The sequence below is a fragment of the Hippopotamus amphibius genome, chromosome 8, assembly GCF_030028045.1.
Source record: "Hippopotamus amphibius kiboko isolate mHipAmp2 chromosome 8, mHipAmp2.hap2, whole genome shotgun sequence".
NCBI classification, from domain to species: domain Eukaryota; kingdom Metazoa; phylum Chordata; class Mammalia; order Artiodactyla; family Hippopotamidae; genus Hippopotamus; species Hippopotamus amphibius.
Window position 1 is genome coordinate 114,659,185 of NC_080193.1, and position 15,547 is coordinate 114,674,731.

Genomic DNA, 15,547 nt, shown 5'->3' on the forward strand with positions numbered 1-15,547 from the left:
GGTTTTCTTCATTATCTTATGTTCTTAATGGGAGTTGCTACCTTTCTCTAAAAGGAGATAATTACAACAATAAGTAAATTATGCTAAGGACTTCCTAGGTGGCGCAGTGGAAAAGAATCCGCCTGCCAATGCAGGGGACACGGGTTCGAGCCCTGCCCTGGGAAGATTCCACATGCCATGGAGCAACTAAGCCCGTGCGCCACAACTATTGAGCCTGTGCTCTAGAGCCCGTGAGCCACAACTACTGAGCCCATGTGCCGCAACTATTGAAGCCCATGTGCCTAGGGCCTGTGCTCCACAACAAGAGAAGCCACTACAGTGAGGAGTCTGCACACCACAATGAAGAGTGGCCCCTGCTCACAACAACTAGAGAAAGCCCGTGTGCAGCAATGAAGATCCAACACAGCCAATAAATAAATTAAATAAATAAATAAAAATAAATTTTAAAAAATTATGCTAAGAGAAATATTTTTAAAGACAAAATATTGAACTAAATATTATTTACAATAAAATACACATGGCTCTCCTATATGTGGATCTAAAAGTAACCTAGGTTTAGTTTCATTTTGAAGTTCTTTGTACAAGTCCTACTCAAAATTGCCCCCCCCCATTTTTTTTCAATCACAACAATACACTGTCTCTCCTTTTTATTTTGATTGTACACAAAAGAATTATATCTTTCTAGATCCACTGTTTTTGCCATTTCACCAAACACTTTGATATCTGTATCCTAACTGTGAGTGTGAACTTGTGGGATCCAATTACTGAGGTAACATTATCTTTGGCAAAACTGTCTGAATTCCTTTGAAAGACTAGAATAAAACAGCTTGACTGCTCAATTAATGCTATCATAGTCTAGGACTGAAGACTGAATGCATTTTAAGACTAGAATTTGTAAAATATATATTGTTTTAAGATTCAGTTGATCTCTACAGACAGAGCAACAATATAAAAATTATTACTTCAAATTTCCTGCCTTTTATTAGGGTATTTCACTTGAAAGAATTTTTTCATTTAAATGTCTTGCTTTAATGTGATCTGTTTTTGTTTTTTTTTTTTTTTGACATTTTGTACGGTAAGCAGCTTTTATCTTTACATTAAATTCTAACAATCATGAATTTATAAATGTGCATAGATTTGCCATTTTAATCACTTTATACAGTTTTGTTTTAAGTCAGCTTTTGTTTTAAGACAGAGAGACGGAGTGAAGGGGGGATTATTCTTTTTACCAGCTGTCCTGGAAGAAATTTTTCGTATCTTTTCACCTGATATCTAGAGCATCTCACAATGTTAATGGCTTCATTAAGGAGGGAATTCATGGGCAGGAAATCTAATCCTCCAAAACAGAGCCTCCAAATATTTCTACTAGAAAATTATGCTTTCCTTACTGTCAGAGGCATTGCTGTTACTAGTAGAGGCACTGTAGTTGCTTACACGCAATACAGCTTTGACCACAGTTAATAATGCATTCTGCCTTTGAGACTACAATCAAAACTTTCTATTTTTAACTTTAGTGGGACTATGGTAACCTTAAATCCATTGGTCTCCCTCCTGTGGGCTTTCTACCAGTCTTTCCCATCTAGCTGCCAAAACATTTCTCCTCAGAAATCTCTTTATCTTCATCACCATCTTGAAGATGTTGAACTTTACCCTAGCCCTGTGCTAATGGAAAATAACAAAGGTTAAGGAAATCCCCCACCCCTTTGTGTTCTGGAAATGGCTTGCTACAAAGAACCACCCTTTCCCACATGACTTAGATAAGATTCAGGACACTACCCTGTTTATTCAGGACAAGGCCAGACTTAGACCCTCCAAATTCCCATTCTTTGCTTCATCAATGATTAACTGAACTGTTCCAGCCATTTGACCAATCTGGACAAAAGACCTACTACCATGATTTAACCAAACTTTAGCTAAGTTACCGTCCCTCCCCTAGGCTCCTGAACTTTGACCCCCAGCCTAGCAGCCTCAACCCTTCCTTCATAGTCTCTCCTAAGAAGAGGCTGACCTCGGAGTAAAACATTCTCTGGTCTACTGTCCCCAATTGTGTCATCCTCACTCATGCTACCTTCCCACCCACATCCCATTCTTTCCAGGGTTTGGTTACTCCTCCTTGTAAGAGAAAAGCCCTTTTCTGCCTAGCCTTTGAGATTCTTGCAGATCCTATGTTTGACCTATTCTCCCTACCACAATCACCCACTCCCCTTACTGCAGAAATCTTTTCAAATAAGGTCTCTCCTTACCTAAATCTGGATTTATTTTTTATTTGACACTCCATTTAACCATATTTAGAAAGAGTTCTGGCAACTAACATCAACCTACTTCATTGAATTAACCTGCAAACTTTCATTTGAATGTATCTACTCAAATGGAGCTAGCCCTCTCGTTCTCTTGCAGTCATGGCTGCTTTCATTTCAGCATCAAATGAATTGCAAAAGGATATCCTAAAAAGTAAATGAATCTTAGTTTTTAAAATTTTGTTATTTTTTCTTCCCTAGCATCTAGTAAATATTTGTTTAATTACAAAGTTAATTAAAAAATTAAATTTTCTAAAACAATATACATTTTATTGTAATGCAAACATATATCTTAGCTCTCAAAATCTGTTGAAAATTTGTAACAATAAAAAAAATCTTGAGCTAATTTGAAGATATTTTGAGTTAGGAAAATTTCTAAGATTGTTCAGTAACCCGATTAACAAAGCTACAATCTTACCTTGTTACATATATAGTATAGGATTGTGATAAATTATGCAAATAAAAACAGTACACTTTTTCATCAAAGAAAACATTATAAACAAGCCTATAATGATAATAGCCATGATCATTCTCTGACATAAGAAATGTTTCCTCTGTTAGACAGAAATTTACTGAAATAATATATCTGCTGAAACAAAATAAATTAATGAATAATTTAATAAAGCCATGTATATTTTCAGACTGAAGTCCAGCAAACACTGTGACTGTTCTAATACCAAAAAAGAAGGAAAAATTCACTCTAATAAGGCAAATATTCTCTATTCATGTTAAACTTTTCACAGAAACGAAATTCTAAGAATACAAGGAAATGAAGATAGTATCTACCTAAGGACAAAGGAGAAAATATTTGTAAATGAGAAGAGTAAGAAGTCATTAATAAGTGAACCAAATGGAAAATATCAGTATGAAAATATAACGTCTGAAATTGTAAAAAGCCATAAAAATGGACTAAGTTGATGAATGAGTAAAATTTATAGATGAATTACTGAGCACAAAGATTAAATGGAGAAACTCTCTTAGGGGTCTGTAAAAAAGAGTGAAGAGATATATCAAAGAAATAATGAGAGATTTAGAGGATAGAAATAAAAGTCCCAAAATCTAGGTCCTGGGAATGCCAGAAAGAGAGAAAAATAAAAAGAGAGAGCAAGATATAGTTAAAAAAAAATATGAGGTGAATTTTCACAGAATTAAAATTGATTATGAAAAATGTCACATTAAAAGTTTGAGACTTAGGCATATTATAGTCAAATTTAGAATAGTAAATGCAAGACAAAATATACAATACATGCAGGCAGAAACAGACTGTCTAAACAGCAACAAGCACCAAATTAATAATAAACTTCGTAACAGTAACACAGAAGGCAGAACAGTCAAGTAAGCAATATTTTCAAGGTATTCTGAAAGAAAAGAACTTTGAATTGTGAATGTTATATGGAGTAAGTATAATATAATATAATGCGAGGGAATAATAACTACATTGAAGATAAACAATGCCTTAGAACTGTTACCACTGAAAAAGTACATTTTTAGTATTCTGCGGTGCTGGGGGGTTAGGATTTCAACATATGAATTTTGACAGGACACAATTCAACTCTTCACAGCTACTATCAGACAGTGTATTTAAAATAATCATGTGGGACTTCCCTTGCAGTCCAGTGGTTAAGACTTAGCCTTCCAATGTAGGGAGTGCAGGTTCAATCCCTGTTGGGGAGCTAAGATCCCACATGCCTCAGGGCCAAAAAACCCCAAAACATAAAACAGAAACAATATTGTAACAAATTCAATAAAGACTTTAAAAATGGTCCACATCAGATAGACCTAGAGTCTGTCATACAGAGTGAAGTAAGTCAGAAAGAGAAAACAAATATTGTATGCTAACTCACATATACGGAATCTAGAAATGGTACTGATGAACTCAGTGACAAGAACAAGGACTCAGATGCAGAGAATGGACTGGAGAACTCGAGGTTTGGGGGGGTAGGGGGCTAAGGGGAAGCTGAGACGAAGCAAGAGAGTATCACAGACATATATATAGTACCAACTGTAAAGTAGATAGCCAGTGGGAAGTTGTTGTATAACAAAGGGAGTCCAACTCGAGGATGGAAGATGCCTTAGAGGACTGGGATGGGGAGGGTGGGGGGGACTCGAGGGAGTGTGTGGGGGGAGTCGAGGGAGGGAGGGAATATGGAGATATGTGTATAAAAACAGATGATTGAACTTGGTGTACCCCCCCAAAAAAAAAAAAAAAATGGTCCACATCAGGGGCCTGCCAATGCAGGGGACATGGGTTTGAGACCTGGTCCGGGACCATGGGTCACATGCCGCAGAGCATCTAAGCCCGTGTGCCACAACTACCGAGCCCATGCTCTAGAGCCTGTGAGCTACAACTCCTGAGCTTATGTGCCACAAGCACTGAAGGCTGCATGCCTAGAGCCTGTGCTCCAACTCAAGAGAAGCCACCACAATGAGAAACCCATGCACCGCAATGAAAAGTAGCCTCCACTCACCACAATTAGACAAAGCCTGCACACAACAATGAGGACCCAACACAGCCAATAAATAACTAATTTTTAAAAATTTGAAAAAAAAATGGTCCACATCAAAAAAAAATTCTTTTATTTTTAATTGTCTGTTTTTTTTTAAAGCTCTTTATTGGAATATAATTGCTTTATACTATTGTGCCAGTTTTTGAGGTACACCAAAGAGAATCAGCTGTATTTATACATATATTCCCATATCCCCTCCCTCCCGCGACTCCCTCCCACCCTCCCTATCCTGGCCCTCTAAGGCATCACCCATCATCGAGTTGATCTCCCTTTGTTATACAGCAACTTCCCACTAGCTATCTATTTTACAGTTGATAGTGTATATATGTCTATGCTGCTCTCACTTTGTCCCAGCTTCCCCTTCGCCCCCCAACCCAACCCTGTGTCCTCAAGTCCATTCTCTACATCTGGCATCTTTATTCTTGCCCTGTCAGTGGGTTCATCAGTACCATTTTTTTAGATTCCATATATATGAGTTAGCATACAGTATTTGTTTTTCTCTTTCTGGCTTACTTCACGCTGTATGACGGTCTCTAGGTCTATCCACCTCAATACATATAGCTCCATTTCATTCCTTTTTATGGTTGAGTAATAGTCCATTGTATATATATGCCACATCTTCTTTATCCATTCATCTGTTGATAGGCATTTAGGTGGCTTCCATGTCCTGGCTATTGTAAATAGTACTGAAATGATCATTCTGGTACATGTTACTTTTTGAATTATGGTTTTCTCTGGGTATATGCCCAGTAGTGGGATTACTGGGTCATATGGTAGTTCTATTTTTAGTTTTTTAAGGAACCTCCAAACTGTTTTCCATAGTGGCTGTACCAACTTACATTCCCAACAACAGTGCCGGAGAGTTCCCTTTTCTCAACATCAAAAAAAAATTCTTAAGAAAAAAAATTACAGGCTCCCTTTCACTGGAGCACATGCTAAGTGGGGGAATTTTTTAAAATTCAATCAATCAATCATTCAATCATATTACTTTATGTTAATTTGACTGGCAAAGTTAGAAAATTGTATAATGCCAAGTATTGGTGATGTTGAGAGGTTATAACAATGGTTCTCATATTTACATGCTCATTAGAATCACCTGGGAAGATTAAAAAAACTGTTATGTCAAAGATTCACTCTATTTCGATCAGAATATAGGCTCCTGACTTTAATAGTTTTAAAGAACCCTCCAGATAATTCTAACATGCAAGGAGAGCTGAAGAAAACTAGGATATAGTAACCTTCAGGCATCACTGGTGACAATTTATAAACAGCAGGCTCATCTGAAGAACAATCCATAGTGCTTAAACAAATTTCATGTTCACATACCCTATAACTCAGAAACTCTGTTCCTGAGTATTCACCCCGAAGAAATTCTCACAGGTCCACAAAGGATTTCTGTGAGAAATCTCATTAATGTTTGCCATGGTAAGGAGCTGGAGGCAATCTGGTTGTCTATCACCATTAAAGAAACAGGCAAAATGAGCTAGGTGTACTTCACAGAGTACTTTGTAGAATGGTCAATTGAAAATGATGATTAAATGTGCATATGACAACACAAATGGATCCTAGAAATGCTGATTACAACAAATAAGGTGAACCAGATAACCCCCAAATTAAACAATGCTTATACACAAAACAATACCAATTTTAAAAGAATAAAAATAAACCAAAAATATGTACATGAAACAACTGATTGTGGTGAAGAGGGGGAAAGGGGTAAAGAATGGGCATAAAAGGGAATAAATCAGAGAGAAGACAGTGACTCTGAACAGCCCCAAAGAGTATGATTACTTCAATACTTTGCACCTGCTATTGATACATAAATTCTTGGTACAAGGCTGGCACGTTCATGCCATTCTTCTTTATTCAGTCGCCCAGGGTACGGGGCATCTTGTGGTACATTTATGGGGTGATGTCAGAGCCTCTACCCTTCAGTACAGGAAAATGCAGAAGCTCATTTAAGATTGGAAAACAATACCTTCCATACAAGGGAGGCATCTAGACTGGGCCCTCTTCGCTAATCAGTGTTCTTTTGATTCCTTGTCCTTTGATACCTCGCAGCAGCTGTTTCAGATATTTTCTATGCTCATCAAGTCATATGCTAAGAGATAATTTTGCCTCCTACTTTACTGAGATGATTGATGTCAGCCTGTTCATTTCCCCTCGGTTTTTTTCTATCTCCACTAGTCAGTCGGGCAATGGTGATTACCTACTTTAAGGTTGAGATCCAAATACTCAGTCATTAATCTCTGCCTCTTCTCTTCACCTTCTCTCTCATCTCAGAGAAACAGGAACATCTTCCCACTTCATACATTTGTGCTCTTCGTTCTAGTTTAATCCTAGTTCTTTCCTATTCTTGAGAATTAGCATCATTATTGCCCTCACTCCACCAAGAGATGGAAATCATAGATTTCTCTTTTATCTTTTGCCACAAACTTCTTGAAATTCTGGTTACTTTTTTCCACTGTGTCATGTCTTCCAACCCTTTGCAGTATTCTTTGATTTATATTTCAGTGAGAGAGCTGACCAGTCTAATTGATGGATGGATATTGAAAGAAGAGAAAGAGAACTCAAGGACAACTACTTTCTTTTTTCCTTTTAGCTGAGTAAATCACAGTACATTTATTGAGAAGGGGACACTTGGGGAAAGCAAAGGTTGGAAAATGGAATTCAAGACTTGTTTTGGATATGTTAATTCTGAGATATCTGTAAGACATTTAAGAAGGGGGTGAGTGGTTAGATATAGGTGTCTGGGACTGGCAGGTAGGGTAGGAGCAGAAATAGAATTTGTGAAGTAACCAGTTTATAGATGATGAGGTCAGCTAGGAAGTGCGTATAAATAGAGAGATGATAATTGAGCCCATGGGCGTGCCAAATTTTATACATTAGGCAGAATAAGAAGATTAAGCTGGGAGATGGTTAAGAAACAGCCACTGAAGTCAAATGAAAACCAAAAAATTGTGCAGTTCTGGCACCCAAATGAACAATATTTTCATTAAGAGAAGATTAAATAATATGGACATGCCTACAAAGGGGAAACCTGAAAAATGGCTATCAGTTTCACAACATAGAGATTATCAGTGACTTTTGTACTGTAGTTTCAGGGGTGAAGGGGCTAAGACAGCTTGATTGGTATTGGTTCATGAGGGAACAAGAAGTGAGGAAGCAGAGAAAGCAAGTGGAGAAACTCATGGAATTCTTCCATAAAGGGAAGCAAGAAATGAGGCGGACATATGGGTGACGAATTCAAGGAATAGACATTTACTGCATGTATATTTAGGCTGATGGGAAAATATCTTTAACAGGAGAAAAATGATGATACAGAAGAGAGAGAGGATAAATGCAGGAACAAATTCCTTGAACAGGCATAAAATAATATGGTCAAATCCACAACTGAAGTGACATCTTTAGATAAAAGGAGAGGTAGTTCACTCATAATAGAAAGCAAGGCTCAGTCATTGGAACATATAAAAATACTTGGTAGTTCAGTAATCGTGAGAAAAATATGGAATTTCTCTTCTAATTGCGTGTATTTTATCAATTAAATAAAAAGCAGATCCTTAGCTCTAAGTGAGGAAGATGAAGTAAGGATTAAAGAAGGGAAAAGAAGAGGAGAAGAGCGGTCAGAAAATAGTCATCTCGAAGACAAGAGCAAACTGAAGAGATTAAGCAGTTGAATTTCTGGGCAATTTTAATGACCTGATGAGGACTTCAATCTAAACATAAAGTCAGACTAATCAACATATGAGTTCCTGTGTGTACGTGTGTTTGTTTCAGCCACATGACCTACTTAAGCGTAGAAGACTATGGAATTAGACTATAAAAATCTTGATTGGTGAGAACTGCAGAAGATAAATGAGAAAATACTTTTAAGCAAGGTGGGTTTGAAAAGTTTATAAATATGTTAGGGAAAAACAGCCTCTTTCTAGTCCTTGGCATTTTTAATATCTAACAAGGAGGCTTGAACTATGTGATGTGAGTCCATCTCCTTATTTTACATCTTGTATCACAGAACTGCTGTCAGGCACAACCTGGTAAGCTGGCTCTGCTTTCAGGCCAGTGCCCTGGAGGTGAAAAGCCTCATCATTTTGTGAATTCTCTGCAGAAACACACACTTGCTTCTGATCTGGTGCCTGCTTTCCTTTCATTATTCTTAACATATAAAAAGAGGAATCACAAAAGCATAAACTTCAGATTTAGTGACAACCAGACAGAGAAGAAACCAGTCTGTCTGGGAATAACAAGAATGGTTGGTCCACAGCCTTATTTTATTTAGAAAGCTAAGTGTGCGTGTTAGTGTGTATAATTACTTTCAATGATCCAAAATTATAAAAATACTCAAATAATTACAAAACCATTCATCTTAATTCTACACATCTTTATTTTTTAAATTTTACTCTATTCATTAGAGAAATATTGTATTCTAAACATATTTAAAAACAAATTGAGATCCATCTACCTTTGCTTTTAGATTAAAACTTTAATTTATTATATGTTATGACATACATTTCTATCATGCATAGAAACCAACTGCTTCAATGGATTTGAAATGCCTTGATGCAATTTAAATTTTATTCCTAGGTCTCCTAGTATACCCTACCAGGGATATCAAAGATAAAAGATAAACTGAGAAGAGAGATAAGATGTACATTTCCCAGTGACCTTCTTTACAATGTGCAGAGCAAAGAACACTTTACAAACATTGTGTTTTCAATTATGGTATTAACGTTGAGAATAATATTAATATGGAGAATAAGAAGCCTAAATTAAAATAAGCATTTTTTTAAATTATGGGAATATTGGCAAAGTATAAACACATTTTAAGTGCTGGAACTTATCCACTTAACTTATCTAACAGAATCATAAGCAGATAATCATTACTTAATAATAAAAATGCAGTATATGTACTATTATAAAGAAGTCCTGTCTTGGTGGAGGTGAAATCAAAATGTTCTTTCAAAGAGAAACAAATCTGGAGTTTTCTCATGTTTCCCAGTGCTTTTTTTTTTCTATTAACATTCTGTTCTCATAATGCAAACCGTATGTGACAATATGCAGCCCAGCTCGTTCCTGTTTTAACATTACACAAATGTGCTCACTCAGCAGTCCAACAAAAGTGACTGAATTGTTGTGAATGTCTTTGATCATTTCTATGCCAGGTAAAGTAAAACAACAATGTGTCTTTCCTCTGCAACATATCATGCTTTTTAGATGATAAACTGTTAGGAAAAAATCAGTAGAAAACTAGTTCTTAAAAAAAAATTTTAATTCAGAAATCATCAACCAAAATATAAGATTAATAGCTAAGACACGAGTGCTGCTTTTGTTTTAAGCTAAAAAGAGTCACTATATTTAGCAGTTTAAATGAGCGCATATACTCATTTACTGAGTAATTTTCTACAAGGAAAGGTAAAACTTTTTACTTGCTTGGGAGAAATCAGGAACTGAGAGAGGGAAATGTTGCTGAAGCTTAATGATCTTCAGCTGTGAGACAGATGGCGCTTCAGACTGAATTGGAAATCTTTTTGAATAGTGAAGCTGGAGCTCCCGAAACATGGAGGGATTCTACCCTTGCTTCTGCTGAGTTTGGACTATGGAAGAACAATTCCTTCTGAAAGTTTAGTAAGTCCAAATATACCTACTAAACAGAAAACACCTTTGCCTTAGAAAAGAAATCTCATGTTCTCATTCCTTCTATTTCTTTTATATTAAGTAAAACATCCTAAATTGAAGAGTTAAAGAAAAGGATAGTAATACATCTTAGTCCACAGATGCACTGATTTTTGCACTTGAGAAAAAATATATTATTGCGTATATGTAGAGAATATATATATTTATACAGTGATTAAACAAACTGCTTTTTTAACACTAGTCACTACAAAATTTGCACAACTAGTTTCCTCCATCTAGTTATTCCAGATCACTATTATTCTTCTAATTCAAAATATTAACTAGAAATGGATCAAACATATAACTGTGTGTGTGATTTAAATGTAGTACATACATATAGTATGTATGTAATAGAATGTTTGAATATTACATATATGTGTACGTACTTAATGCTTGAATATTATTCATCATAAACCAATAAACAATTACATATTTTAAATATTAAGATTAAAAAACAGTAATTTGATAACGTATCTCTCTGAATGTGAAAGAAAGTTCCTATTTTATCTATTGAAACCAAAATTATTTTTGTCATATTCTGGAAATTCTAAATCACTTGGTATGATGCCAGAAATATAGTGCAAAAACACTAAAATATCTTTCTTAATGATCCTAATGATAATATAATACGTATTTTCAGTGTTTTCTTCATATTACATACATTAATATTATTTTAGGTAATCATCAATTTGCATGTATTAATATGTAAACCATGCATATTACAACATTGAGAAATTGAATTAGCTGAAATCTAAATGTATACTATTAGAAAAGAAGGAAAGGAAAGCAAATCAGAGACAGAACAACTTTCTAAATACCTGAACGAATGAAAAAAAGAAACTATACAGAGGCCATCTGAACCACTGCTATAGCTCCTTTAAAGTTCAAGCAAAACCAATTTCTCACTGAATTTGCCAATAATGTGGCAATAATTCATTTTGGTCATAGTCTCGTATAACCCTTTCAATGCATTATTTCCAGGCATGATTCCAAAACTCTGAATCCTAGAGTAGCAATGGGAATTGCTCTGCAATCCTTCACGTTAGCAGAAATGTATTCTCATTTGGTAGATCTATAGCAGAAATATCCATTTTAATTTTCTAGCTTTATCGTTGTGCTGCATACCCTATACTACACACACCAATCCATGGAAGCAATGATATCTCACAATGCTCACGCCATCTGTATTCTCATACTGTTATATGTTGAGTTCCATAATGCTGTTACTAGAAGTATATTTACTACCCAATTAGTATTCATTCCACACAATTTCTTTAGTGAGAAAAATACATAGACGTATGGGGAGGCAGGCCCAAGCTGAGGCTAACAGACAGAGATTCAGTGAGGGGGTGGAGAGGAATACAAGGAAAACTTATGGATGAAGGAAGAAGAAAAAATAGTAAAACAAATTTACCCCTGAGGTTAACTTTATTATATGACAAGATAAATGAAAGCAGAGTTACTATAGGGCTAACATATTTTTGCAGGATAAATATTTTGCTTCTCTGCAGAGCTGAGGAAAACAAAGGTGGGAGATGATAAACACTAAATTTAAAAATAATGTGTGATTCACCAAACATCTACTGCGTGCCTATTTTGTGTCAGGCTCTGTATATCTAGGCACTTTCACATATGTTCTTGTTTAATACAGCCATTCTCTGAAGCAGGTAATACTATTTATAGATAGGTATTCAGAGGTCCATGCAGGTTTTAAATATTCCCCAGATCAAACAGCTGGTATGAGACACATTAAATATCTAACCCTGGGTCTTACAATGGCAAGTTCAGGAGACTTTTACACTATATTACAAATTCCATACAAATATATCTTTGTATGGAAGGTAGATAGGAGATACATTTATTACATAAAATATTTCTGTTTTTTTTTAATTTATTCATGTTTTAGTGATGTGGGGAAACAGTTTTTTGATGGCATAGTGGAACTAAAATTGGGGTTGCAAAGGAAGAAAAGAATATAGGCCCTGATGGATTGTAATAATGTAGGTCAAAGAGTTATACAGATATTTCTTAAAACTAGATGTTATAATTAGCAGTGTTACTTTACACATGCTATCAAACATCTATCTAAATTTTTTATCACAGATCTTCTAGGATGCTCATAATTTTCTCTTTCACCACTATGATATCAAAATATCTGAGAAATTCCACTATCTCAGAATCCAAAACATGTACCTCTGACTTTACCTCCTATTTCTGGACCTGACACAGACTACATGCCCAGATGTTTCCAATTATGTGTTCAATCTAGGTATCTGATTTTTGCTTTGACCTGCATGAACTCTATATTCCTACAGTAACGTCAATTACTGATACTTTATGTTATGTTTTACCCTGAAAGAAATGGATTTAAATTCTTTCTCTCAAAGAACGTCTTGCGATCAATGGTAAGAGAGCAAGTCACGTGTAGAGGGTCACACAGTCTATGGGTATGGAATAAACAGAATCAGTGGATTAATAGAGTAACTAGAATTCTTACCTCAGTCTCATTTTCAGAGAGCTTTAAAGAGTTTATATACCATATATTTGGCATCTAATGTGTGCTTGGCAATGCACTAGTGCTTTAAATACAGCATCTCATTTACTTCTCAAAATAATATTCTCGGAGTGGTAGCAATTCAACACGTCCATATCTGGACTTTAATGTAGCAAAATGATTTGCCCAAATCTACGTGTCGATCAAAGTGGCAGAGTCAGAATTTTAATGTAAGTTGATGTGACTCTTATGGATATATTTGAACTTCCTACTGTATAGCACTGACTCTCACCTTGGATTCATTTTTATAAAGCAAATTCCTTCTAAATTACCTCTGTGTACAATGAAAGTGCCATAGCAATGCTTATCCAAAGCTGTTAGGCATCTAGCAAGATATACTAATGTATCATTAAGTAAAACCATGCTTCACTTATGCAAGTTCGAAAAAAACTTTCTTTGTATATAAGCTGAAATGAAATGTTTTAAAATCTTGCTTGGTTATCACGCAGTGGGATGAGAAGATCCTAGAGGAAACAACAAGCATAGACACTGAAGAGATTTAGACCAGACAAGTCACTTGTGGCAGAGAAGGACAGACCGGTCACCTACACCCAGTCAGAGCAGCAGAATCCAAACATAAAAAACCAGGAAACAAGGCTGAACTCATAATCTAGAAAGTTAGAAATACTGTTTCCTATGCACAACTGTAGGCTGCCATCTTAGAGCTGCTAAACTTGGACTCAGTTTGTCTTACTTAGGATGCTTTGGGAATGCACGTAACAGACTAACTAAAAGTGGCTTGCATAATAGGGGCTTATCATTTCATATAACAAGAAATCTGAAGGCCACGTTTCCCAGGTTGGTAAATACAAACACATAGCTGTCATCAAAGACCCCAGTGCTTTCAATTCTTCTGCTCTCTCATCCTCAGCCTGTTGGCTTTTGTCTTTAGGTTACTCCTTCACAGTCACAAAATGACTGCCCCTATTCACCTACAAACGTGGCTAGAAGAGTATTTCATTTTCTCATAGGAAAAAGCTCCACAAACTTTCCAGAAGCTTCCAAACAAAGTTGGTTCTCACGACTAGAACACGTGTAACCAAGGACAGGAAAGTAAATATCAGATATTATAGCTTCTTTAGGTGGGTTCATTGATAAGAAAGGTGGGAGACTGGCTGAAGGATATGCAGCCAATAATGTCTACTTCATGTAAATCTGTAATCATACACAAGGGTAAAGATCTTAAATGACCATTCCTTGCAACAGATGCTGAATTAAATCTTAAAATTACCTGACATGTTAAGTTTTGTTTTACTGCCTTTCCCCATCAGGAGGTTAAGAAACTTGTTTCAACTTCTAGGATTAATAATAAATTTAAAATGGTAAAAATAGAACATGAATAAAATGAAAATATCCTTGGTTATGCCAAACCATACTAACTTAAACATCTTAAAAATGAGACTTCTATTAAAAAATAGTTGTGGGCACTAATGTGTGCTAATCCAGGATCATGACAGACCTAGAGAGGAATCTATGGCAGGAAGTTAAAAGAATCATGCAGAGGCCTGAAACACACCTCTTGCATTGCTAATCCTCTGTCTCTCTAAATTATTATATTTATTTTTTAATCAAAGTTAATGACTGCTAGAGCATTTGGTATACGATCTTTCGGTACAGTGGATACACAAAGCCCTTGCTTTAGCTACTTGTAAATGGGCCTCTCGAGTCCCCTCACATTTATTGTCTTTGAGTCACTCTTCCAATTATTCACTATGAAACACATCCTATGTCTTCCTTGTCTGCTTTTAATGTCTCTTTAACAATTCTTAATTTGTTTTTTAAGTTGTTGTTTTTGGTTTTGATTTTCATTCACCGAGGGACCTGGATGGATGGCAAGACAGAGTTAGCAACCTGAGGAGGGAACCTACAATTGAGATAAGGCGGAGTGGAATCAACTTCAAGGATTATGCACCAACCAAAACGAGAAACCATACAGGGCGTGGGATCCATAAGTAGTAATATTACGACACTCGAAGTTCTGTCTGTGCAGGGAGTAGAAATCTCTTCCTCTTTGACAATTAGAAAGTTATTAATTACAAATTTGACAAAACGATGAGGATATTAACATTAAAAAAAAACAGGTGACAATCCGTTGGAGTCTGTTTTTAAAATCCCTTCGTATTCTTATAATTCTATTCTTCAAAACTGACTATTTATTAGACAAGATTCTTTAAAAACTTTTTTTTTGTAATATAAAGTCAGTTTTAGGTAGAAAGATACAGAATATTTTTGTAGAATCTGTCTATATCCTGCCAACCTAGAATACACAACCTTAGGATTTCAGTAAAAATGTATTGACTGCTTTTGAGGGAACCAGCACCAAGCTGGGCATTTTCCATCACAGCAGCTCAGTTATGTGCTGATGTGCTGACGACTGAAAAGAATATGGCCTACACACTGAACACTATGACGCAATGTGGTCATGGAAAACTGCCCTGTATCTATGAGCTAGAAGTTCAATGACGGCAGAAATCAATCTTGGCTGGTTGGATGGAGGAGCCAGCTTTTCCAATTAAATT

General features: G+C 35.8%; 1 protein-coding gene across 2 annotated transcripts in view; it reads right to left on the minus strand.

Annotated features, from left to right (window-relative positions):
• GULP1 (GULP PTB domain containing engulfment adaptor 1) overlaps positions 1 to 15,547 on the minus strand; it is a 263,361-nt gene that overhangs the window by 109,723 nt on the left and 138,091 nt on the right. The gene's annotated exons all lie outside the window — the stretch shown is intronic.